We start from the raw sequence: 24,655 nt of genomic DNA, 5'->3' as shown, positions 1-24,655 counted from the left end.
GTTATAATATTATAAGTATTATATAGAAATAATAACGTGAATAATAATAGTCTGAATTTTCGTGAAAATTTCACCATATAAAGGTATATAAGGGTATTTTAGGTCGGAAAGACCAAATATGATATCAATTTCACTGCCCCATGTTTCCATGGTAACCATTTTAGGGGTTGAAAATTTCAGTTTTTCTAATATCCCATGAAAAGTTACTTTGATTGATATGAAAATTATCTAGTGGGGGAGTTTGGGTCAGAGAACACAAAAAACAGACTTATTTTAATGTTTCGAGTTGCCATGGTAACCAGTTTGGGATTAAAAATGTTACTTTTTCCCTAATTCCTATTAAAGAACTATTGATTGATGTAAAAAAAAATGATAATAAGGGTTTTTCTGGTTAGCACACTAAAAAAATCACATTTATTTTAATGTGAGATGTTTCCATGGCAACCATTCAGGAGTAAAAATTACCAGTTTTCAAAGATTCCGCCTAAAATCCAGTAATCAACAGAATGTGTTATATCAAAAGGATATTTTGGGTTAGAAAGACAAAATATCCAGTATAAAAATCCAGTAATCAACAGAAATATTATACCAAAGGGTTATTTCGGGTTAGAAAGACAAAATATGATATCCATTTTCACTGCCCTGTGTTTCCATAGTAACCTATTTGCGTTTTAAATTTCAAAGTTATTCCATTAAAAGTAATCCCAGTAACTATGCAAATGCTCTCCTAAGTGTATTTATCACAGCGTGAACTCAATGTTCATTTTTGTTTTATGTTGCCATGGTAACCTATTTGGGAACCACAGTTTTTTTATTTAAACAATAGACCCTTGAAAGGGTCTATGTTAAAACATAATTCACTGTTTTTTATTTATTTTATGGATTTCTAAGTAATAACTTTTAACGTTTGTTCTATAATAATAATAATAATAATAATTGTTATTTCTTTGCCTTCATTCTAGGAAGAATAATTAAGATAATGTACATTGCGGCCATTGTTATCAAAATTTGTTTTCCGTTTATTTTAGTGTGTTTGAATTAATTTTATATAGACCAGAAATAATTTTTCAAAAATTTTAATTTTGTTTCATGCAGTCATCCCAAATAAGTGTTATAGAGTATAGTACAAACTTATTATGCATTCATCGAATTAATTTTATACCTTCAAATTAATTTTATGTGCTAAAATTAATTCTACTTGAATCTCTAATTAATTTTATGAACCCAATTCCTCTTATTACCCAATGTACCATTATTTATAAGAAACAGTAACAGTAGCGCACAGTTTTTTTTTTTGTTTTATTTAAAACATAATTCACTGGTACTTATTTATTTTATGGATTTATAATTAACGACGTATGATAATGTTCATTTTATAATAATTTATTTTGATTTCTTTGCCTCATTCCAGGAAGAATAATGAAGACAAATTATTTCTGATTGTTTAACTAAAGTAAAATTATGGCCATGTAGTGGTGCATTATATTTTGTGTGACCTGGCGTGACCCCATAAACTCTATGATTCTGATGATTAGCTAGATCTCCCCTTTCCATGGTAGCAATGGCTAAATTTGAACATGGTCCCTGTATACCTTTAAACATTTTTTTTAAACCCAGCAGGCCAAGACAAGGGGAAATATTACAAGTTAAATGTTTCATGTTTAATATTGCCCAGGGCTTGAAATTAACTTTTTTCCCCTGGTAGTCCACTTGGGCAACTATATTCTGAAGTTGGTAGCCCGGTGACACTGGCTGGTAGCCCATGCATATTTTAGATCAGGGGTATCTTTTTTCGTTAACCAGACAAGAAAGGGCTATTTTACAAGGTTCTGCCCATGAAGTGAATTTTCTAGTCTTTTGATGTGTATACTTGCACAACTTTAATGCCCAAGGAAACAGGTGTAATGGACGACAGTGGGATTCAAAAGTTTTGTGACCTATAAACAACCCGTTTCACTCTCACAGTTGTATGCAAATTTTAAAAGTCGTCATGACAACATGACAACAATATGGCCTTTTCAGCACTGATATATACTGTAGCAGGGCTAAAAATAGACCATGGCCCTTCTGTTGGGAGGAGGCATAATTTCCGTGTCATTGTGATTGATATATTATTATCAAAATGCAACGAGAATGCATTTTTATTGGCCATCATACCCTGTGCCTGTCATTCAAGTACGTCAGTTCAGATATGGAAACTTTGTTGCAAAGTTCCACCGCACGGCCGGTCGTACTATTGTCTCTACTATGGCAAATTTCTATGCCCAGCTGGGTTTGACTGCATTTATCTAGCTCGTCCCAAAGTGACGGACGCATCTTTCAACCTTTCAGCTTGGTGAAAAACGCATTTATTGATTCGCCAAAGGCCTGTGGACTCGCTTATTTTTGCACAAATGTGCTACATGGACATATGAAAAAGTTGTTGAATACTCACTGTTTCAGTGAATCCGCCATGATGAGAGTTCTCAAATCAAAAACTGTTGCCGAGCTCGAATATACAAGATCTTCTCATTAAATTACGTCATTGTTATACAAGAGTTAGCATTCCAAAGTCTGTCAACCTGATTTTTTCAAAGTTTGGAGAAGGCTGGCATTTCCATCTGAATGATTGAACGACGTGAAACGCAAAATTCCATCGCATATTATCTGGCAATATGTACAGCAGAAATACTGTATACCGTCGCTCCAGGTACGTATAAGCTTATACTCCACAAAATGGCCACAGGCGGCGTGAACTTTCTGAAATTATTTCCTAAACGTCCCACTTGTTACCTTAGGGACTCACTTGTGATGTCCTGAAAAGTATTCTCTGCAGTAATTCCAGTTTCTGTCAACATGCAAAGCTCAACGACAAGATTATAGCACGAGATGTGTAGTGTACAGACTACACATTCACGTGCAGTAAACTCAATTGCGCATGCTCATATTGGCAGACTACACTGGCAAACGAGTGCGCATGCGTGAAGGTATATTTGCAGCAAATACACTGGCATAGACTCTCCACAGTTGCTGTGCCTTATTTTGTGCACGCCCACGACTGCCACGATGGGCCTGCATTCGAACACCTCTTTTTCAGAATTTCCACAGCTTCAATGAACTGTTATTAGATTTCTATATAATACTTATAGCCCCTAAACTTGTAATAATAATAATAATAATAATAATAATAATAATAATAATAATAATTGTAATTTCTTTGCCTTCATTCTAAAGATAATGTATATTGGGGCCATTTTTGTCAAAATTATGTTTTCCGTTAATTTTAGTGTGTTAGAATTAATTTTACATAGACCAGAAATAATTTTTCAAGCATTTTTAATTGTGTTTTATGCAGTCATCCCGAATAAGTGCTATATAGTATATTATTGCCTTATTATGCATTTATCGAATTAAGTTTATGCCTTCAAATTAGTTTTATGTCCTGAAATTAATTCTACTAGTATCCAAACCCAATCCTCCTTATCACCCAATGTACCATTATATTTATCACAAGCAGTAACAGTAGCGCACAGTTTGTTTGTTTTTTCATTTGATTTAAAACATTATTCACTGGTACTTATTTATTTTATGGATTCATAATTAACGACGTATAATAATGTTCATTTTATAACAATTTATTTTGATTTCTTTGCCGCATTCCAGGAAGAATAATTAAGACAAATTATATATTTCTGATTGTTTAACTAAAGTAAAATTATGGCCATGTAGTGGTGCATTATTTTTTGTGTGACCTGGCGTGACCCCATAAACTCTATGATTCTGATGATTAGCTAGATCTCCCCTTTCCATGGTAGCAATGGCTAAATTTGAACATGATCCCTGTATACCTTTAAACATTTTTTTAAACCCAGCAGGCCAAGACAAGGGGAAATATTACAAGTTAAATGTTTCATGTTTAATATTGCCCAGGGCTCAAAATTAACTTTTTTCCCTGGTAGTCCACTTGGGCAACCATATTCAGAAGTTGGTAGCCCGGTGACACTGGCTGGTAGCCCATGCATATTTTAGATCAGGGGTATCTTTTTCCGTTAACCAGACAAGAAAAGGCTATTTTACAAGGTTGTGACCTATAAACAACCCGTTTCACTCTCACAGTTGTATGCAAATTTTAAAAGTCGCCATGACAACATGACAACAATATGGCCTTTTCAGCACTGAGACATACTGTAGCGGGTCTAAAAATAGACCATGGCCCTTCCGTTGGGAGGAGGCATAATTTCCGTGTCATTTAGATTGATACATTATTATCAAAATGCAACGAGAATGCGTTTATATTGGCCATCATTTCCTGTGCCTGTCATTCAAGTAGTCAGTTCAGATATGGAAACTTTGTTGCAAAGTTCCACCGCACGGCCAGTTGACTCCAAAACAAAGTCATACTATGGCAAATTTCTATGCCCAGTTGGGTTTGACTGCATTTATCTAGCTCGTCCCAATGTGACGGACGCATCTCTCAACCTTTCAGCTTGGTGAAAAACGCATTTATTGATTCGCCAAGGTCCTGTGGATTCGCTTAATTTTGCAAAAGTGCTACATAGACATAGCAAAAAATTCGACTCACCCTCTTGATTGTTGAGAATTTAACTGACTGTTTCAGTGAATCCACCATGATGAGAGTTCTCGAATCCAAAACTGTAGCCGTGGTCGAATACAAATGTCTTCTCATCAAATTACGTCATTGTTATACATTGTCAAGAGTTTGCATTCCAAAGTCTGTCAACCTGATTTTTTCAAAGTTTGGAGAAGGGCGGCATTTCCATCTGAATGATTGAACGACGTGAAACGCAAAATTCCATCGCATATTATCTGGCAATATGTACAGTAGAAATACTGTATACCGTCGCTCCGTACTACCTCAGGTACGTATAAGCTTATACTCCACAAAATGGCCACAGGCGGCGTGAACTTTCTGAAAGGATTTCCTAAACGTCCTACTTGTTACCTTAGGGACTCACTTTTGATGTCCTGAAAAGTATTCTCAGCAGTAATTCCAGTTTCTGTCAACATGCAAAGCTCAACGACAAGATTATAGCACGAGACGTAGTGTACAGACTGCACATTCACGCGCAGGTAAACTCAATTGCGCATGCTCATATTGGCAGACTACACTGGCAAACGAGTGCGCATGCGTGAAGGTATATTTGCAGCAAATACACTGGCATAGACTCTCCACAGTCGCTGTGCCTTGTTTTGTGCGCGCCCACGACTGCCACGATGGGCCTGCATTCGAACACCTCTTTTTAAGAATTCCCACAGCTTCAATGAACTGTTATTAGATTTCTATATAATACTTATAGCCCCTAAACTTGTAATAATTAATATAAGTATTATATAGAAATAATAACGCGAATAATAATAGGTTCAATTTCCGTGAAAATTTCAGCTAAAGGGTATTTTGGGTCGAAAAGACCAAATATGATATCGATTTCACTGCCCCATGTTTCCATGGTAACCATTTTAGGGGTTGAAAATTTCAGTTTTTCTAATATCCCATGAAAAGTTACTTTGATTGATATGAAAATTACCTAGTGGGGGAGCTCGGGTCAGCGGACACAAAAAGACTTATTTTAATGTTTGAGTTGCCATGGTAACTATTTTTGATTGAAAATGTTACTTTTTCCCTAATTCCTATTAAAGAACTATTGATTGATGTAAAAAAATTGATAAAGTTTTTTTTTGTTAACACACCAAAAAAACCCCACTCATTTTAATGTGAGATGTTTCCATGATAACCATTCAGGAGTAAAAATTACCAGTTTTTCAAAGATTCCACCTAAAATCCAGTAACCAACAGAATATGTTATATCAAAGGGATATTTTGGGTTAGAAAGGCCAAATATCCAGTGTAAAAATCAGTAATCAACAGAAATATTATACCAAAGGGTTATTTTGGGTTAGAAAGACAAAACATGATATCCATTTTTACTGCCCTGTGTTTCCATAGTAACCTATTTGCGTTTTAAAATTTCAAAGTTATTCCATTAAAAGTAATGTGTTTCATGTTGCCATGGTAACCATTTAGGTAACCACAGTTTTTTTTATTTAAAACCATGCATATTTTAGATCAGGGGTATCTTTTCTCGTTAACCAGACAAGAAAAGGCTATTTTACGAGATTCTTCCAATGAAGTGAATTTTCTAGTCTTTTGATGTGTATACTTGCACACCTTTAATACCAAGGAAAGTGGTATAATGGACGACAGTGGAACTCAAAAGTTTTGTGATCTATTAACAACCCGTTTCACTCTCAGAGTTGTATGCAAATTTTAAAAGTTGCCATGACAACCTGACATCAACATGGTCTTTTCAGCACTGAGACATACTGTAGCAGGGCTAAAAATTGGCCAGGCCCTTCTGCCGGGAGGAGGCATAATTTCTGTGTCATTGTGATTGATACATTATTATCAAAATGCAACAAGAATGCATTTTTATTGGCCATCGTTTCCTGTGCCTGCCATTCAAGTACGTCAGTTCAGATATTGAAACTTTTTTGCAAAGTTCCACCGCACGACTGGTCGTCTTCGTAATTTCCAGAACAAAGTCACATCATGTGCCCAGCAGGGTTGACTGCATTTATTTACCTCGTCCCAAAGTGACGGACGGATCTTTCAACCTTTCAGCTTGGTGAAAAACGCATTAATTGATTCGCCAAAGGCCTGTGGATTCGCTTATTTTTGCACAAGTGCTACATGGACATAGGAAAAAGTTCGACTCACCCTAGCCCTCTCGATTGTTGAATACAACCACGGTCCATGATGAGAGTTCTCGAATCAAAACTGTAGCCGTGCTCGAATACAAATGTCTTTTCATTAAATTACGTCACTCTTGATATACAAGAGTTAGCATTCCAAATCTGTCACCCTGATTTTTTTTCAAAGTTTGGAGAAGGGCAGCATTTCCATCTGAATGATTGAACTATGTGAAACGCAAAATTCCATCGCATATTATCCGGCAATATGTACACTGTACCGTAGAAATACTGTATACGCTCCAGGTACGTATAACTATAAGCTTATACTCAACAAAATGGCCACAGGCATTGATTGATTTGATTGATTGATTGATTTATTTAGCACTTAAAAATAACCATACAGTACAAATAAGAACAAAGACAAATACAGAAGTGCTGGGATAACACAGAAAAGTTAAAAACTTATTTCCACTGTGGTCCCACGAAAAATAAAATCACAAGCAAATCGGCACTACAACAATTAATAAAAAAACAAAATCATTTGCTCACGTTGAATCATTGCTTCATAAAAATACTTCTTTAACTTTCTTTTAAACAGAGAATTTGAAGTAATACTCTGTATATTTCTTGGAACTTTGTTCCATTCAACACTAGCTGTATATACAAAACTATTCTGATAAAACCGAGCCCCACCTTGAATAAAATAGAATATGGTCCGGATCTCGTTCTATGGACATGACTGTTAAAAACAAAATTATCAGACAAATATTTCGGTGCTAATCCTAATGTAACTCTATGAACATGATTGAGTTTTATATATGCGACTCTGTGGCTAACAGGTAATCATCCCATTTGTTTGAAGTGAACCGATTCAAGGTGTGCTCTTGCTGATATACCAAGGGCAAACCGTATAACTTTATTTTGGTAAGTTTGAAGTTTTTGTTTGCTTTTAAAGTCAAGGAACTATACCAGTAAGAGCTTGCATAATCAAAATGGCATTGTATCAAACAGTTAGCCAACAGTTTTCTCGTATGAAAATCTAAAAACTTCTTATTACGATATAAAAACTTGAGACGAGAACATGTCTTTTTAATAACTTAGATGCTACTTTTTCACCAGACAAGGATTGATCCAAGTCAGTACCAAGATATTGCACACACTGTTTTGCAGCGATGTTGACATCCCCACACAGAACCTGCATTTCTGAACACTGTTTTAATTTTCGACTAGGACCAAACAGGATAGATTCTGTTTTACCGACATGAAGAGACAATTTATTATCAATTAGCCATTCATTGAGATAACCCAATTCCTTACTAAGTTTTGTTTGAATATGTTCAACATCTCTGCAAGACACAAGAAGAGCTGAATCATCAGCATATAAGAGCAGTTTGCATGACACTGCTGATTGCATATCGTTTACATACATTGAAAAAAGTAAAGGCCCCAGTATAGAGCCTTGCGGTACTCACAATCAACTGAGTTATTATTATTAGAAAGAGTACCGTTCACGTTCACGGCCTGAGTTCTACCAGACAGATATGACTTGAACCACAGTACTGACTGGCAGCGTGAACTTTCTGAAAGGATTTCCTAACGTCCTACTTGTTACCTTACAGACTCACATGTAATGTACTGAAAGGTATTCTCTGCAGTAATTCCAGTTTCTGTCAACATGCAAAGCTGAACGACATGATTATAGCAAGAGACGTGGTGCAGACTACACTCACACGCACGTTCACTCAATTGCGCATGCTCAATTGGCAGACTACACTGGCAAAAGAGTGCGCATGCGTAAAGTTATATTTGTAGCACAGATCTCGCGGAAACTCATGCCTTTGCTCTATTTCCATCCCAAAACTTCCTTGATTGCTTACATTTAATGCACATGAACAAAATAAAACCAGCAACGTCAGCATGGGGGGGAGGGTTTATGGTTTTCGCCACAACTCCAAATGCCACGCTGAAGATACGTTTACAAGGCCAATTACACTGGCATAGACTCTGCACAGTCGCTGTGCCTTGTTTTGTGCACGCCCACGACTGCCACGATGGGCATTCGAAGGCTACGCTGTGCAGCTCAGCAGCTGTGAGCACGCGCTGCCAGACACAGTGACTGTCAGTTTTTGCAAGTATATGGACGTATTCATAAGGGTAGTGATGTCAAAAGGAACACCTTACTGGGCGGAGAGAATATACGTACGACAATTAGAAGTCACCCCTATTGACAAAATTAAAATAAACAACATCTTTTTTAGAATTCCCACAGCTTCAATGAACTGTTATTAGATTTCTATATAATACTTATAGCCCCTAAACTTGTAATAATAATAATAATAATAATAATAATAATAATAATAATAATAATAATAATAATAATAATAATAATAATAATAATAATAATAATAATAATAATAATAATAATAATAATAATAATAATAATTTATTTTTTCTAAAGCGATTTCCATCAATAAAATATCAAACCGCTTTACAATAAAATACAAGATGAAAATACAATAATAATAAAAGTACCATAATGCTCTGGTTAAAATACAACAAGTACATTAAAATACTCCGTTAAAAATACAAACTCTACAATGCAACATGATACGAACATCAAAACGATGACTTAATCATAGTACTTTCTGAAGAGATATGTTTTCAGAGATGTTTTAAAAGAAGCAACAGACGGTGGCAGTCTAATTTCTTTTGGTAAGGCATTCCATAAAGTAGGAGCAGCATTAGAAAAAGAATTATAACCAAAGTGTTTCTGTTCCTAGTACACCGGCTCCAAACTTGGTGTGAACGCTGAGCGTGTAAACCGTTTAGGTACGTGAGCTGTGATAAGATCAGAAAGATAAGCAGGTGTTGATCATGCAAAATTTTATACACAAAAAGAAGAATTTTGAAATTAATTCTAGCATGAATAGGCAACCAGTTAAGCTCACGCCTCACTGGTGTGATGTGTTCATGCATTTTTGTGCGTGTAACTAGACGAGCAGCAGAATTTTGAAGTAACCATACATATATCCCGAATGACAGACAAATGACCAATACGAAAAGGCTATTTCGTTGCAGTGCAGTTACTGATTCATTTGTGTCAACTTAACGCGTAAGTACTAGGTCACAAGCCACTGTAAGATCACCGGGGGCCTGGAGGAATCTCGCTTCAGCTTCAAGCCTGCAAGCCAAAGGACTGTTCATTCATCCGACTGACTGTTACAACTCTGAGACTGGAGCTTTGCCGTCCCAGCTGAGATAAGTAGTCTGTACACTTTTAAAGCTTGTACTCTATCCCTGACTTAGCAATTAGTTTTATTTTCGTGATAAATTTTGTTTAAACGTTAACTGCTGAGTTCACCCTTTTGTTCGTTTTCTCTGCACGTAACACTGCCCTGCTACTACATACTGGCAGTGACAGTGATACATGTAGCTCTGATTCTGATGTAGTTTCGGTCATAGGACACTCAATTGATAGTGAAACATACATCTACTTGTACACAAGATCCAGCCACAGAGCAATACATAGAAGACCAGGGGACTAACAGTTACCATGGATTTTTGAATTCTGGCATATGAGAACAATCAAATATTAGAGAAAAAAGATGGGGTCACCATACTTGATCTTACAGTAAGTTTTTCTAAAATCACTTAAAATCAATATATAAAATCATTCATTTCAAGTGCATTCAGTGAAAGAAATTTTCACATTTCATTGTACCAATAACACAAAACAGTAAAGACTCTAATTTCAATGGAAAAATGTGTGACTAAATGGAATCATTTATTTTTTATCAAATTTGCCATTATTACACCCAAAATTTCTGAGATTAAAGTATAACTTTTATCGAATATTTTAACCTTCCAGTATTGTCAATTTTGTAAAACATTTATAAGTGGCATCTAAGTATGTGTCTTGTACTTTTGGAAAAAAAATTCAGTTGGTCACTTTGCTCATTTTTTAACAATTTGGTAAAACGTAGCTGGGAATACACAATTTTCATACTCTCTCATGATTGTCATTTTGTGTGCTTTTTAGCTGGTGCCATTGAACTGGCCAGAGTTGGATAAACTCAAGTCGGCTTAGACTGAGAAATCCAAAAATTCCACTGATGCATTTAAAAATGAATCAATTTAAGAACTTGCCCTAAGTATATGGCTCTACAACCTGCTGATAAGAGGTAGTGTTGAACATCTGCGTGCAGAACGACACATTGTTTGTTTCTACTCTGCGTGCATTCCTAATAAATATGCGGCTATATGGTAATTTGGGGGCTTGAAATTTTTTTAGGGTACTTAGGGGGATCTGAAAAAAAAATCAATCGGGATTCCTCTAGGCCCCCAACATTATTTTTTAACGCGGCCCTAAGCTTTATCCAACATAATCGCTGATCTTACAGTGGCTTGTGACCTAGTATTTACACGTTAAGTTGACACAAATGAATCAGTAACTGCAGCGAAATAGCCTTTCGTATTGTAGTCATTTGTCCGTAATTCGGGGATATATGTATGGTTGCCATTCTGAGAGACAAAAAAATGCATCACGCAAAGGAGGCTAAGGAGTTGACAGGAGACCGTACTCAACTCTCTGGCTACTAGTTTTTGTTGTACGCATCATGTAGCGAAATATATAACGGCCGATATGCATCACTGCGGCAAAACAAAAACTTGCACATCTGAGCTTTCTGCGACGTCTACAATTAGGATAATTCACAAAAACTGTTACTTCTGCGAAAGACATAAATGTTATTTATAGACCGACTAGCCTGTGATGGGAGGTACGTCACGGTGACATCACCAGTCCAAAAAAATGTAAACATGTGACAGTACCACTAGCCTGTGGTGGCAGGTCACTCATCGGACTTTCGTTTGTTGTCCGTACATGTATACTGATACTGTACGAGTTTCATTGTTGCAGGAACAGTGGACTCGGCTGAATCGAGGGCCGATGTCTGGCGAAAGCCTTCGACACTTCGGCATTGGCAAGAAACCGAACCCGTATGTGCGAGAGACAATAACAATAGACAAGAGAAGGCACAAGGGATTGTAGAAATTATATACGATAACATGTACGTGCTTTACGCCGTACCCGGAGCGCTTCGTTGAAAACATCGCAAAATTTGCCTTGCAGCAAACCATCGTTTGTGGTCATGCAGTGCGTGTCAAACAGCCGTTTACTAAAATGGCTGTAAAATTGCCATGCCGTCAAAATTAATGCTAAATTAAACTTAGAAAAAACTAAGCGATTAAGTTTTGGTAAACCTTAATTGAATTTGAAATCCAAAAACGTCCTGAAATAATCATCATTGCAGAACAAAATCAATAGCGTTATTTAAATGCTCTATTTCGTTGTACTTTATAATGAGTTGACGAAGTTTAGTTTTACATCTAAAACAGTGACTTTTACCTTTCAGTTTGTGTTGCAGATTTTCTGTTTTTTTATATTGCAACATCAATTCAATTCTAATAAAATACCACAAGCCTGTTGTGGCAAGAGGGGTTCACTGTAGCCTCTATGGAAAACGTCATTGTTATTTATAGACCGACTAGTCTGAGATGGGAGGTTCGATCGTCAAGGTGACGTCATCAGCCCAAATAATAGCGTAAACATGTGACAATATCACTGGCCTGTTGTGGCAGGTCACTGATCGCACTTTCGTTTCTTTTTTTTAACATGACATTGTATACGGATACGGTATGATTTTCATTGCTGCAGTAATATTGGACTCAGAGTCGGCTGAGTCGATGTCTGCATTGCGGTTGAAACTGAAAACACAACAATTCAATTTTCTGCTGTATCGGATTGTAAAATCTACGTTCTTTGGAAAATTCCAATATAAAACTGCTAAATTCGACACATTTCAAATGTTCGTCGGCGTAACAAACGTCTTCTACATCAAAACCAAGGAAACGCCTGGCAAACGCCTGAAGGAACCGGAAAGAGGTCACAATAGAGGTACATAGCTCGTGTATAACTTTCCTTTGGCAGTGCAGTGCGTGCATTCAAAATAATCGGTGATCTTACAGTGACAATCATAGACAGCTGAGAAACAGGATGGGAAGCTGCGGTATTTCCTTTGAACGAACTATGCTGGATAAATTACGATTGGTTGGCTATTTGAATAAACATGGTGTTTTCTATAAGCATCGGTATGGTTTCCGAGAAAGATATAGTGCCAAACTTTCTCTTATTAGTTTAATGAATAATTTACTTGAAGAAGTCGACCAATGAGATGTGAAAATTTCATTCACTGCATGAACTTGAAATGAATGGTTTGTTGCAAAAGCCTTTCCCACATTTCGGCCTCTCAGGATGGATTAATAAACAAGGTCACCAACGACCCTTCCTCAGCTGCTTCACTGAAGGGGCCCTCTCCCATATGTTTTATTCATATATTTATAGTAGGTTAGTTTGCTACTTTAGTTTTGATTGTTTTTCGTAGTATAAAATTTTAGTGTCTAATCTGTCAAATCTGTCTAATTTTCCATTTTCCATTTTCCATGCTCCATTTTCCGTGTTTCCGGGAATTCCACTCAACGCCCAAATGCACGTTTCAGCATGGTGATTTGTTGCAATTTTCAACTAAAGTGCTTACATAGTGATCTTCCTTGTCTTTAAATGCACTTTTGTGGTCTACGGAGCTGAAGCTAGAGAGAAAATATGCTATATGAGTTTCCAGCAGGGTTATTCAACTATTTCGAGGTTGCTAGCGGATGGCGTCATTAGACAGAGGGAGCAATTGTCACCACTGTCAATACCACAGGCGTGATGTTTTCTGGTTAGTTTCTATAAGTGTAGTTTATGCTCCGTTCCAACGTTCCTTCCGTAGCCTAATCACCAAGGTAAGAAACAGATTTATCCGGCCTGCCAAGAAAACTGCACGTTCAAGTAAAAAAATAAACACGAATCCTACAGTCAGTTACCCGTTCGACGCGGAAGGCTCTCAACTGTCCAAAAACACTCTGATGTCATGATAAAATGACAACTTTAGAAGAAATCTGCCGTGTTTTGACAAACTAGGCATTCTGGCGTCCACCGTTGTATAACGCAACTCATTATCATATTGTACGTGGTGCGTGAGCAACGCCATCAACGGCATCAGACTGAGATTTCACTACTTTCTATGTGCGGACACCGCCCATTATGATAATGAGTTGCGTTATTACAACGGTGGCTACCAGAAACGCCGATGTTGTAAAAAAGCGGCAGATTTCTTCGCAAGTTTTCAGTTTATCGTGACATGAGTGTGTTTTTCGGACAGCCGAGATCCTTCCGCATCTAACGAGGTAACTCAATGTAGGATTTGTGTTTATTTTTCGACTGGAACGTGCAGTTTTCGTGGCGGGCTGGATAATTCTGTTTCTTACCTTGGTGATTAGGCTACGGAAGAGAACGTCGGAACGTAGAATAAACTACACTTATAGCAACTACCCAGAAAACATCACGCTTCTGGTCAATACATAAGCAACGAACTCGGGTAACACACACGAAGTATGAATCGCTTCGGTTACGTGCTTTATAATGATCACACTATTTTAGTTCTGGTAGTACGCCAAAATCATATACAGAGGAACATTAATAGCGGAGCGGCCTCGGTCAACTTAGCACTGGATATCTCCAAGTAAATATGTAGTCTTCCTAAAAACTAAAGGCTGACGGTAGCCAGCTTCACTTGGACACCCTGACCATTTCGACAGGAGTTATTTGACCTCAAGTTTTGCCGCGGCCACATTGATTCCCCCTTTTAGTCACTTCCAAGAAGGGAAATTCTCATTTTACTCCTTTCTTTATGCTAACGCACGTTTTAAGGCGAAGCTAATTCTAGGTACTAGTACGTTCAAGAACATGTTAACTCTCACTTCGAGGCACGGCAGCGTGGCTTTCATTAGTGTCTACCAGCTCGCATTATCGCCTAGCGCCTTCTTTACCTCATAACTACATGTGCTTAACTTTGGATCATTTCAACCCACTCTGATTTGATTTGTAATTACCCATGGATTGACTGCTTACACAACAGCTTGGCGGTCAGAATAATCAGTGTCGAAGTAGCAATAATTCTGGCTGGATGTTGATCAGTAATTGGAAGATGTCGTTACCTACTGTGGTCCTTAGGTGCGCGTGTACTACTTTTGATTTGAGCCTAAAATGAGTCTCCCAGAACTTACATTCAAAAACGCTTGCTGGTCAGTAGGGACGCACAAAAACACTATGGAATTAAGAAAGTTTAATTGTAATTTTTGAAATGCGAAAAACCGTTAAGTGTAAGTTAGGGTCGTGTTATACAAAACAAAACAAAACAAAACAAAAACAGTTAGGCACATTAAGCAAACTTTTGAAAACAATTGTTCCTGTTTTTGCTGGTCAATGAACCACTAAATACCGTGATTTCTTGCCACCGTGAGAAAACCAGCACTATCATGACTATATCGCTGAGAACTATTGTATACTTACAAAGTACCGCAAAGTACCGCCGGAATTGAGATCGTAACGACTTGGGTCGAAACGATTTTATGGTCTAAATCTATCATGTGATAATTGAATATGAAAGATTTCAGGAGCCATCGAAGCCATAGCCATTTCATAGCTAGTTTCGTTTGTCGAACCACGCTAATTTTCACTTTCCTGTCTCAAGCCTGAAATTTGTGCATGTGCGTCACTGGGCAAACTTATTCACTTAAATGCCAAATTCGGTGTTGAAAACCCAGAGTACTCAGTGTGTACTGACCCAATATTACTGTTGAACGCTATATGATTGTATCACAAAATACGATTAAAATTTGAAATCGTCGAAGTAAATAGGAAAAAAAAACGCCATAGATGTAAAATAGAAAGGACAATCACGAAATTTTAAAAGAGACATCTTTAATATGTACATTGCGGTATAAAGAGACTGCTTCAAAGGATGGCCATCTAATTAGAGTATTATTTTGAGATATTTCTATGCTTTAAATTAAAATTAAACATATGGAATATGTGAATCATGTAAAAAATCAACGAAGTCGCAGTTACAAGCTATATGTGAAAGGTCGCAATCGACTAATCGATGGACGAAGCGTGTCGCCCTTGAAAAGAAATATTACTTTTGTAAGAGGCATGTAAAATGAAAACCTGTAGTGCATCTTAGTCCATAAAATTATGAAAAAATTAAATAACCGGTCGTAAGAAACGCGAGGTTGGAAAACAATTTGGGTAATCTTCTATTTTAGAGCTACCATACTACATGTCGGGTTAAGGATTCATTGAACCCAGGAATAATTAAATATTAGAGTGACGTCAGGGACATAACCGAAACTTCAAAGGGACAGCAAATATTAAGTGATGACCGAGAACCCTTAAATTAATATTAGCAAAATAAAAACATCGAAACGGCTATAGACTGAGAGAGAGAGAGAGAGAGAGAGAGAGAGAGAGAGAGAGAGAGAGAGAGAGAGAGAGAGAGAGAGAGAGAGAGAGAACGATTTAAGAATCACAAATTGGCGACCATTCTCAGTCAGCATACTCGCGAAACCAACAGCTGAAGAGTAACTTTTAACACTGGCTTTGTTTTACACATGTTGTAAGCAAATGTCATTCAAATCTTGGAAAAGCGTTCAACAAGATGTTAATATCAGAAAGAACATGACAATCTGTCGACGCTTCAATCTCTCTCTCTCTCTCTCTCTCTCTCTCTCTCTCTCTCTCTCTCTCTCTCTCTCTCTCTCTCTCTCTCTCTCTCTCTCTCAACTGTACGTGCGTTACCCGTATCACGTTCCCTCTGTGCCCGCATAGAATTTACAAAACAATAAGCTTTTCCAAAGCGGGCAGAGCAGACACCGCATGCATGCTATAAAGCTATAAAGCGGGAACATTTTTGGTTGCCGGACTTCACTGGGCATTTGCAGACATAAAAATCATCCGATCTTTTTATCGTCAGTCGCAATTAGTTCGGAGAGGGATCAATTTTGAATGTCGGACTTCATTAGGTGCAGAAAAACATGTAAAGTGTTATCAGAAAAAGACGTCATTTGTTGATTTTCGGAGTAAGCCTGGTTTGATTGGGGCTGGGTTAGTTAGAATGTCAGACTCAACTTTGAATTGAGACCACGTCACTTGTTAGCGGACGCAAATGTCCGTTTTGGTTTTCAGCGGCGATTAATTTTGAATGCTGGACTTTATTTGGCAAACATGTAAAGCATAAGACAAAGACGCCCGTTAATTGTTTTATACGGGAATGGTTTTATTAAATACGTGTTATAGGAAGACGAGGTAAAAATAACGTAAACTGCAATAACCAGTCTCTCAGTTGTGTGCAAGTTGTATCACAAGCTTTTTTGTTCAAAGCTCAGTTTACTAAATTTAGTGTTGACTGAGTAAGCTTAGCTTTCTGAGTTACAGTGCGCGCTTGCGACCAGTTATAGTTTACACATTTTCAACGAATCATAAAGTGGAGTTTTAAGCTGGACTGTAACTCTGACAATTTCAACGTTTATCTAATTCGCGGCCATATGCTTGATATTTCGCTCTTGCGGGCCATGCTTTTGAAATCGACGGCTACATTCGGTAGCTCTCGATTGCATCCTTCCTGCTGGTAGCTTGGAAGAAGACTGACGCATGCGCACTCATCCAGATGGAATTATCGTTATCTACTTACGCTCTTGAGATAGTCTTGACTAATCTGGAAACCGTAAAGTCATAAGATAAACGACGGCACGCGAACTGGCCCACAGTGTTCATTTTTGTTAAAATTTAATACATTTCCGAGTATGTTATGGTTTCAAACTTATCGTCCACTCAAAGGCTATATTACACGTATTCAAAATTTAACATAAAACAAAAAAAAATTATAAAATAAGTCAAGGACGGTGGGTCTAGCCCTGAAAACTACTTTTTTCCCTTATCAGTTAGGATTCCTAACCAAATTTATACGAGGTGAAAATCGCATCGCGGAGACGGCTAATGTCACAATTATTTCAAATTCCACGAATAAAGTACGTTTTCCCTCCAGAAAATGAACCGTCTACCCGGTTGTCTGTGTATTCACATAAATTAGAGCGATGGCAGGTTAGCCTGTGACGTCGGACTATCAAGTACGGTTTCCCTCAGTTGCAAGGAGGTGCTAACTGGTCCTAGTTCATTTAGATTAGCTGATAAAAAATGATGGTTCCAGATCGATTACTCTCTTTTGTTCACTCGCCAGTTCCTTTCCATGACGGTTAGACTGGGAAACTACCCAGAGATTCGTAAATGTAGATGATGTTTTTGTCCGGTGGTAATATGTGTTTTAACAAACGAACTGGTAATTATTTACAGTGTAACTGTTTTGCCTGTTTTAGATTACCCAAGATACGAAGCTATCCTACTGATTATGACAGTTCGTATGTAGTGTTCTCTCAAAATGGTTTGTAGTGTATCGAGCCTCATACCGTTTTCATTTGCCGATATCTGATCAATCAACTCGACATCATATCCGATAGCCAAAAAAAAAAATTCCAGTTAGGCCAAAAAAAAAAAAAAGCTGTTCAACGGCGGGGATGACTTCAAAGTTGGTAGGTAGGTCGGATTTTTTTTTTTTTTTGATTTTTTTTTGGTTTTTCTTAACAGAACATATAATATAAACACTTTTTGGGTGTTTCATACTTTTTTTAGTCACATAACATATACTGGATATGTTGTTTAGTACGTTCATGAATTTCTCAAAATCATCACAAAACTGTTTTGAAGACTGATATACCGATTTTCTTCTTTTTGACCCTGACCTAAAACTTGGAGGGGAAGTGAGAGCTGTTCGTAACTGCCCTCCCACTGGTATACACTGAAAATGTGCCTCCCACTGAATTTTGATGCCCACTGCCCTCCGGTATCTACAGTCTGCCCGCTCCCCACTGCCCACAACAATTCACGCTCCCCGCTGCCCTCTCCCTACTACTGAAATTCCCCATTGCCAACTAGATGCCCACTATGCAACCCAGATCAACACAAAACCATGCAAGCAGTTAGCAGTATACCTTGGAACATTGCTCCCCTCTAAGTTAGGTTCTATTAAGCACGCCGCTTTCCCCTCCCTCTACGTATTTCCGTTGCCCACTGTCAAAAATTTTCTCCCCGCCCGCTGAAAGTAATGAAATTTCTTCCCCGCCCACAGTAAATATCGATATTTTCTCCCCGCCCGCTGATTAGTTTTGAAATCTGCCCGCCGCTGAAAACTTCGCAAGATCACCTGTTTGCACGAACAGCTTCGTTGGCGCCACCTGAATCTAACGGAGCTAATTTCTGTGTTGGTGTCACCAGCCATATGAGCACGGTGCATTCCAACCAAAACTCGCGACTCAGAAACTGACGGGTCAGCCCCGGGATGTACAGGGTGACATCGTCGAGCGAGGGAGTGAAATTAGACCATTCGTCCTGTGTCCAAGTCAAACAAATGTCACAAGGTTGACTCCTTGTGCATTCTCGACAACGGAAACACAAATCATGTCCGTCCTGCAGTGAGAACTGCTGCTTACAATCACACATTCGATAGGAGAAAGCCATGATGAAAATCGGAACGAGTGATGACTCAAAGAACAATAAAGAGTTTTAAAGGAACACTGACAATAGGAACACTAGAAATATAGACTGTACAACCACTCGGACGTGAAATAAACGCCGGTGAAACAATACAGTACAGAGTGTCTAAGCTATACGGAACACGTGGCGTAATAGTTTATTTTCCACGGCATATTAACCATGCCCTTCACCTGACCAAATGTTTGTGATGCGCTTCCACCTTTACTCTTCAAATCATATAGCCTGTATCAATCTCACTCAAGTCAATGTCATTGAAAATGTGAAGGTCATTCATCTTACAGACAGATGTTCACTGAATAACATCTCCGCGTTTCTTCAGATTCGTAAAGATTTCGGGAAAAAAAAAAGAAAAATGTGGAGTGGTCCAAATATGGGTCGGTCGGGCCCGTTGAACAGATATTTTTTTTTTCCTCGCCTTACTCAAGTTTTCACGTCCGTCGTTGTTTCTTTATCCGCATATCAGTGTCTTTCGTAGTGAACAATGTACGTATCGCGCGGTTACCTCGATGATCATATTTTAATTGTGCAGTCAGTGTTCGCATTTTCAAAGCTTGCTCTACTTGAGCGATTGATAAAGTGACAATGCCATTCCAAAAACGTGAATGAGAGATCGACCGATGCAAAATAATTGACTCGAATCAAAGCCAGCTCGAAAAGAACTGTCAAGGCTGTCCTATGCGGTGGGCTTATGATTAGCTGACGTCAAGTAAAATTGACAGTTATGGCTACTTATTAATTGTTTTTTTGTCGCAGTTTGGGCTGTTTCACCTTTTGTGAATTGAAATGTCTTTTGATGTAACAATACTGCCGTCATTGACAAGCGACGATGTAACTGATCTGTCACGATCATAATCCAATTTCCCCCGACGGTGGAATCCTGTCTATCCGAGTATAAATAATACACTGTACCTATGGGTAACCGACAATTGCCGAACAATGCCGAAGTGCAACCGAGCAACTTTTTCGGAATGGCAAGGCTGGGTAATCACGGGTAAAAAAGCTTGAGTTGAAACATTGTTTTCGTGCAGCATTGTCGGACTAGGTCCGGTTCGTAGGCAAGCCATTGGGTTTTGAGCAAAGACATTTTGTGTTTTTTTTTTCAATATTTGAGTCATGATGTCGCCACTGTTGCAATTTGCGTCAGTCCCTGCAGCTTGGTTCGTGAGATTTTGTGCTGCTTACCAGTCTATATACCTAACTCATGCACATTTGTTGCGTATCTGGCATTTTACCAGCATTTTAAATTGGATCTGTGGTGTGATCCTCTGAAAATGTTGTGTTTTGTGCGTGCCAGCACTTGTTAGCTAAGGCTAATCAGACACACATTTAATCACCTTCAACCGATCAAGCTGATGAGGCTGCACGTGTGGACAACGAATCATGCGGCCATAATGTATATTACGCTTGTCACTGATACTTGTCTTCTTTTGTCATCGAAGTAAATAATCACTCACATGAGTGACAGATTTGTATTCGCCCCTTTGCATCAAAACTGAACCGCATCACGGCATTCCTTGCATAAATGCATATGAAATATGCTTGTTATCGGTTAACCGGACACTTCCTGGTAGCATCAGTTGCTTTTTTGCTTTTTCACATTGTTCCTGTCGCCGCTGGATCACTATTGATATCTTACTTTAAACGGCATTTTAGATGTTACAGACTGTCAGTCTGAAGTAATGAGCCGACTGCAATTGCGGTCATAAAGCTTTCCCCAGATTGAGAGCTTTATAGAGGACTGCGCTCGATTCCCGATATTCGAAACTGACGTTTGGTATGCAGTGTCAGATTTCTTTTACAGACTGCCTCACTGACAAACACTACATGTTGTAATTTATGAAGCGTGTGTGTTTCACCATTTATATCAGTTCCGTTGGCTGAAGGGTACTCGAAACGTAGGCCTACACACTGTCCCTCCACAAAGTGACCTACATAAGCTCACTGTATGTGAATATACAGTAGGAGTCAGGTTTCGCTGCCACTCTCTACGATAACGTAATCATGAAGGTAATGGTACAACTGTGTTCTGTAAATCGCAAAAAATCACACTCGCAGATACAGATACGTAGCTTATGTTATACAACTGGTAAATGACGTTATGCTAGCAAGTACTTCGGTTTTACAAATACAAAGTTTCGACAGAATTTTGAGGTTGTGAACCGGTTACAAGTATTTGATTCAACGTTACCGACGTGGCCCTAACCGATGTATAAGTTAGGCTTAACCATGCCGGTTAAGGGACATTTAAGCCATGTCGTATACACCGGCCTACGAAGCGGATAAGCTGACGGTTAAAGTAGCTTTCCACATTTCACCGGGGTATTTTATGTCGAAAACATGGAAATTTGTTTTTTCCCTTAAAGTATTTCTGTAATATTGATCTTCATGTGCGAAGTATATCTTGGTCTGAAAGTTTCTGTTTCTGGCTGAAATTTTGCGATAAAAATTTACAAGAGGAACAAGTGCACGTTTTTGCGTTTTGAGACAACCGCTAAGTCTTGATTGGCAAGGGATTAAGCTAAGCGGCAGCGCCACGGTTGTGTCTCATGAACTTGGCCAACATCCGCTGTGAAAAACCCATTGACACCTACCGTAACTGGATGTGCCAAGAGCATCGTGTATGGTGTCCAATCCATGCCAAAATTACTATTTTGATTTTACAACACAACATGCCATTCCGAATTCTATTTTACAATTCAACATGCTATTTCACAACACAACATGCCAGTCCAAATCCTATTTTACAACTCAACATGCTCTTCCCAATTTCATTTGACAACACATCATGCACTTCCAAATCCTATTTTACAACTCAACATGCTCTTCCCAATTTCATTTGACAACACATCATGCACTTCCAAATCCTATTTTACAACTCAACATGCTCTTCCCAATTTCATTTGACAACACATCATGCACATCCAAATCCTATTTTACAACTCAACATGCTCTTCCCAATTTCATTTGACAACACATCATGCACTTCCAAATCCTATTTTACAACTCAACATGCTCTTCCCAATTTCATTTGACAACACATCATGCACATCCAAATCCTATTTTACAACTCAACATGCTCTTCCCAATTTCATTTGACAACACATCATGCACTTCCAAATCCTATTTTACAACTCAACATGCTCTTCCCAATTTCATTTGACAACACATCATGCACTTCCAATCCTATTTTACAACTCAAAATGCTCTTCCCAATTTCATTTGACAACACATCATGCACTTCCAAATCCTATTTCACAATTCAACATCCCATTCTAAAGCTAGCTCTGCGGAGCAGGGCAGTGTTACTGGCTATCGAACAAGATTCAAAATGGCGGACGCGAAATGGTCCCCTCGCGCGCACAGAGAGAGTAATGCGAACTTTGCACAAGTCTAAAAACGTAGCTTAGCACATTGTGTATCTAAACAAGATGAGCGTGCTCGAAAACTAGGATCGATCACGATTTTAAATTAAAAATTGGCTGTTTTTGGAAAAGAAACTGCGCGTTAAAATCAGCAGTTTTGTCTATTGTGCACCGTGCGTGGGAGGCTTATCGTGTGCGCGGCTCATGTGAAAGACCAGGCAAGATTCACCCTCAATCATAAGTATCCGCTGACCTCCCTCCGAGCTCAGACATTATCTCCGTTCTGTGACGGAGCAGGTCGTACAATTTTCATAGTTCATTGCGCATGCTAAGTAGACATTGCCAATATAATCTACAAGATTTTTTCGCTTTACCTTGTAAAAGAACCTTGTTTTACGGGTACCAGTCAACTCGCACTTTTTCAACCCGCCCGAACCAACTCGCCCGATTCCAACTCGCCCGATACCAACTCGCCCGATATTATTTTGCAATTTTATGAGTACCTGGTACGCTAGGTCTGCATGGCAGGGCTGTGTGTTTACCAGCATTATACGGAGGCCGTATAACGCCAGTAAACACACAGCCCTGCCATGCAGAGCTACTGGTACGCTTGCTGCGAATCGGTTGCCTTTGCCACTCGGGTAGCTTGGTCATTGGAGTGGAAGAACATATCAAAGAGTGGCAGGGCTCGTTTTCGCAGCAACTGGTACGCATAAAACGTTTTATTTCTAACAACAAATATTTCTAACATAGAGAACCACAGGTGCGGCTTGAAATATGTGCCAACACGGAAAACTTTTTATTTGCAAATTTCACGTTTTGCAAATCTCTGAAAGAATAAATTTCGTTCGGCTTCTTTACGTATAGGGATAGTTACTGCGTACTGGCCTGGCATGACATGAAAATAGCTGGCCTCGGGCCATCGGGTTAGCGTACATGGAATCTACAACACCCTATCTCAAAACAACGGGCGAGTTGGTATCGGGCGAGTTGGTTCTGGGCGGGTTGGAAAAAGTGCGAGTTGACTGTAATTCTGTTTTACTTTACCAACCCTTGGAAGCTGAGGAAAAACCCTGTCGCCAAATAGAAAACTTTCCCCTGAAAGGAATTTATTTATTTTCCTACAACCAAATACCTAATCAGTGATATTTTAAAAGTTGTACGTTACGGTCAAAAAGCAGAGTAGTAGTCATTATCAAATAAAAGTGATAAAAAGTCACGGTCAAGTTCGCTTGTCAGAGATCGCCCGCCCATTGACGTTTTGTGACGTAGAGGAATCGTGTTTCAATGATCATCAGGGCATACAGTATTTTTGATCGGAATCCTACATTTGGCAGTGTAATCTGAGTCAGACGAGTCGTGTCGGCAAGCCATATATTTGTAGTTGCTTTGACACGTACCAAATATTTTATTTGAGACACTTTTGCGTTTGAAAAAGCACCGGAGCAGTGGTTGGAGAAGCTCCGGCCGTCCCGTATACCTAAATGGTACCACAGAGGAACATAGACAGAGTGCCAACACTTGCATGCCTTTTGTTCCATGGTCGTCTCGGTAGACTATTGACTTTTCATATTAAAATGAGCTTCAAAAGGTGTTAAACTTTTTGGAGGCTTTGTTTGTGGTTGATAATTACACGAGATTATGCGAAAAATACGACGAGATGGCATCGTACTGCCAGTCGCGTAGCAACCATAGTTACTTTGTGAGCTCTCAGGCCAGAAACACTGCTTCACGCCAATCAAACATAACACGCCAGCAGTTTCATAAACATTTCCTTCCTTGACGCACGTGTAAAAGAGGGTATGACTGACCGTAAACCATTGAGTAAAACCAGACAGTATCGATAAAAGACTTTCAAATTTGGTTCAAACACACTCATTATATATTCATAAAAATATGAGAGGAACTTTTAAAACAGTAAAACTCACTTTTCTGAAGCTCAAAACACTCCCGTTTTCGCCAACACGTCAATTCTGCTTAGCACCACACAACAACAACAACACAAACTTTGCCGAACATACTTTTGCTTAACAATTGGCGAAAATCCGAAAATTAC

General features: G+C 38.5%; 1 long non-coding RNA gene across 1 annotated transcript in view; it reads left to right on the top strand.

Annotated features, from left to right (window-relative positions):
- The window catches only part of LOC139127746 (uncharacterized), a 115,011-nt gene that overhangs the window by 55,234 nt on the left and 35,122 nt on the right, over positions 1-24,655 (top strand). The gene's annotated exons all lie outside the window — the stretch shown is intronic.

The sequence above is a fragment of the Ptychodera flava genome, unplaced genomic scaffold (assembly GCF_041260155.1).
Source record: "Ptychodera flava strain L36383 unplaced genomic scaffold, AS_Pfla_20210202 Scaffold_36__1_contigs__length_1797346_pilon, whole genome shotgun sequence".
NCBI lineage: Eukaryota > Metazoa > Hemichordata > Enteropneusta > Ptychoderidae > Ptychodera > Ptychodera flava.
The sequence above is the reverse complement of the archived record's forward strand: the minus strand, read 5'-3'. Positions and strand labels throughout refer to the sequence as shown.